This window comes from Ciona intestinalis, unplaced genomic scaffold (assembly GCF_000224145.3).
Source record: "Ciona intestinalis unplaced genomic scaffold, KH HT000068.2, whole genome shotgun sequence".
Lineage (NCBI taxonomy): Eukaryota > Metazoa > Chordata > Ascidiacea > Phlebobranchia > Cionidae > Ciona > Ciona intestinalis.
Window position 1 is genome coordinate 257,685 of NW_004190390.2, and position 3,741 is coordinate 261,425.

The 3,741-nt window shown below is 36.3% G+C and overlaps 1 protein-coding gene and 1 long non-coding RNA gene across 4 annotated transcripts in view; both read left to right on the plus strand.

Annotated features, from left to right (window-relative positions):
* Positions 1-729, plus strand: LOC113474983. The gene is made up of 2 exons (XR_003396706.1): positions 1-59; positions 130-729. It is a non-coding gene; the product is annotated as an uncharacterized LOC113474983 (long non-coding RNA).
* Positions 1-3,741, plus strand: part of LOC100180139 (kelch-like protein diablo) — a 12,593-nt gene that overhangs the window by 4,293 nt on the left and 4,559 nt on the right. The gene's annotated exons all lie outside the window — the stretch shown is intronic.

Sequence of the window (3,741 nt, forward strand, 5' to 3'; positions counted from 1 at the left end):
ATAGAGAGAGATTGTCATGCAGCTTGTGTTGCACAAAACAAGATTTATGTAGTGGGAGGGTAAATACTTGAAATATTATTTGATCAGCATTGTTTGTTGTATGTGTAACATTAGGTTTGTTTATTGTAGTCTGGATTCTGGGAAAAAAAATGTGAAATCAATTGAATGTTACGATGGTCAAACTGACAAGTGGAGTGTTGTTGGTGAAACTGAAGTTGAATTATTCAACCATTCTATGGTTGCTGTTTAAATAGGAAAGAGGTGAACAGCTTTCAATTCCTCTAATAAACCACATATTTACTGTGGCAATTTTACAGCCTGAGTGTGTCTATCATTTCCCCAATTACCCCTGCATACTGTAATGTGACTTCTATTGGGCTTGTTTAAACTTGTGTGTTAAATGTGTTAATGCACCGAGCAACATGGTTAATGAAGTTTGTACTTCTATTTTACCTTTTACCCTATTAGAACCATTGTCATTCTAGCGCCACTTCCCCGCTTTTGTGTACACAGGCGCTTTGTTCCATACACTTCGTGCCCACTTACGACCATGTATGTACCTTTGTTGGTATTCATTTGTTTTATTTATTTCGTATTTTTTGAAAGTGAACTTTTTTGATATTTTAACAACTGCCGGTTTACTAATGATTCCTTTCTCTTCGTTGTTTAAATGATATGTTTTATGCTATCATTTTTGTAGAGATAATTAAAACGTTATGTTGTGTTAAAGCTCTCAATGACAGACAGAGGGAACAGACTATAATACTACAGCATTAGAATCCATATACTTGAGTTACTCCTACCGTTCGTGGTAGATATGATTTTGTATGACCTAATGCGGTGGTAAATTTGATTTGGGGTCACCTGCAAATTTGATGCCGTGGCATGGTTATGTATATATAGTAGGGTGGGGAAGGATGGGACACCTTTTCATTCTGTTTTCTCGTTCCATTTAGTAGTAAATAAAGAACATTCAAAGAATTATAATATACCGTATCCCCACGAATCTAAAACAGCGTTGTTAATTGTTTAAAATAGGTTTAAAATAATTAGATATTATGTGCTAAAGGTGTCCCATCTTGCCCCACCCTACTGTTCATAATTTGGTTTGTAAACTATGATTGGGCACGTAGTGGTCTTATAGATCCTTTTTCTGCAAACCGTTGTTCTTGCTACCTGCGCGACTTTTTCCGCACGTACTAATTCTGAAACATGAGCCTACGCCTCGCCTGGACTGAAACCACATCATTTTATATAATTAGTATTTTTAAATAAATGTTCTGATTCAAAACTGCATAATTAGCGTTTACACAAGTCGTAGAAATAGCGTCAAAACAATTATTACTAAAATTCTGCACAATCTGCTGTTACCATAAATAGATTTCAGTGTTACCCAATGTTAAATTATTGCTTATAAATTCAGAAAATTCGCGTCTTGACGCTTTAAAGGCAACACTGGGCACTTGGAATTCTTGGCATATTTACGTCACGAACCCTGAACGTTGCTTCAAGCAATTAACCAATCGGCGCTTTCCACGTATTCATCGAATTATAATTTGATTTGCACGGGAGTTTGTAGCTCAGGTCGTTCTCTTGATTTGCCACGTTTTGTACCAAGTGTTGAGCTATAGGGAGTTATAATGTATAGTTAAGTGAGGGTATAACTAGTTACTGATAAGCGCTAGCTTGTATATTGAGTATGTAGGCTACTATGTGATATTTAACGTCTTATTTACAGCTGGCCAGTAGTAAAGAACTGTATAGTGCATATTTGTGTTTAGTGTACTAAGAACAAAGTAGCAAAACCAGCGAATCTTAACGTTTTATTACTCTACTGCTACAGAAAAGAGACAAAGACGCAACGAAAAGCTCAAGAAAGAAAATGGAGCCATAGCATACACAAACTAAGAGGTCAGATTTCTTCAACTTTAATCCATACACTTGGTGTAACTTAATTTTAAGGCCAGACAGTCGGTACAGATAGATAGTAGGCTATAATAGCATCGTAAAAACTAAGGATGACGGCACTGGGACAACAAAGTGCAGTATCCTGGTTAACAAAAACTCCAAGCTGATGGGTTGTGCGTTACAAAACAATTAGGCGCCAAACCTGCGACGAGGGACCCTCAAAAAAACTTCTTTAGGTGTGGGACAACTTTAGGTTATGCCGCCTTAAAAATAGGAACCAATCGATTCTCTTTCCTGGCAGTTTATATTTTGCGATTGCTTTTTTGAATCGAAAACGAGCGCCAATATGCGACGCAAACAGGACGCTGTTGTGGCGGATAAAGTGATTCCGAAGATCACTCGGTTCGATCAATCTTGCGTTAAAAGTTAGCGCCTCAAAATCCGTTCTTCGCTTCACTAGGCATTCACACCCGATTAACGTTTAAAACATTTACCAGTTTTTATTTGTGATTTGAAAAATATAGCTTTTTTTAAACGTTTGTACCAAAATGGGTGTATATCCTAATTAGGGATTTTCACTACATTCTTGTTAAGTCTCGTTGGGTTTAACCATCGTAGTATATAGCATTAACACATTTTTTAAATATTTTATTTGAAATTTTATTCACCCCAACCATTTGAAATTACATTATTAAAACTGATGTTAAAAACGAATTGTTAAATTTAATTGCTTTTTGACATGATGTCGACGTTTTACTCTGGTCGTTCGCATAGCGCGTATAAGCCGCGGTAGGAGCAATTGAAGTCGTTCCATTGAAGGCTTCTTTCAAAGTTGCCACAAACACAGTCTTCGCCTTGACTGTCGTTCGGTTCTCCAGGGTACCAGTTTGTCTCACTGTTGATTAGTGGTGTGCCGTCTTCCCAAATAAAAGTGCCTTCGACCTGCTTATCGTTAAGACCGATCCAGTATTTATTGTCTACGATAACCGGCAGCTGTAGGTTGAGAATTCTACAACGATATAATTATTTGTAACATTATAACGCACCTATAGCAGAAGGAAAGAAAATAAAGAAAAAAAGAGTTTGTGAAAACTGTTTCGGCAGACATAAAAGCAATAAAAGCAATATAAAGTTAGCAAACAGCCCAAGTAGTAATTTGTTTACTTCATAAAATCGGTGTTTTTGGGTCCGTTGACAGCTAGAGTGGAACCGAGTATAGCGCAATTAGACTGAGCTTCGTCGTAAGTCATGTGCGTCGTAATAAAACGATAGAGATAACCATTTCCCGGTCCGTACCATACATCTCCATCGATAACTAAACAACGTGTACCATTTGGTCAAATTTATAGATAAGATTGTAATTGGATTGGTTTAGCCACAAACCTTTACTCTATTTATTTGTAAGACTGACTAGAAGGTAAGTTTAAAAACATCGTTTAATTTGGTAAAACTAAATTTGGTTTGAGGTAAAATGACAACAAAGTTTTCCCGTACCTTTCATACATTGACACTGGTTATCCGCTGTAGCGGGCAGGACTGCATGTAGACAAATAAATAGCACAAAGCAAACTTTAAATGATAACATTTTAGAAGATTTAGATAATCTCTGAAAAACATGGAATGTAAAAAAATATTTATTATGTACTACTGTGGGGTAAGATGGGATACTGTTAGCACATAATTCTCATGTTTCCTGATCGTGTATTAAACTAATAACAACGCTCTTTTATACAGTCGCCGGGCTACGTTTTTTTTAATTCTGTAAATATTCCTAATTTACTACCAAATAAAACGATAAAAAAGAATGAAAATGTCCTATCTTACCCAACCCTA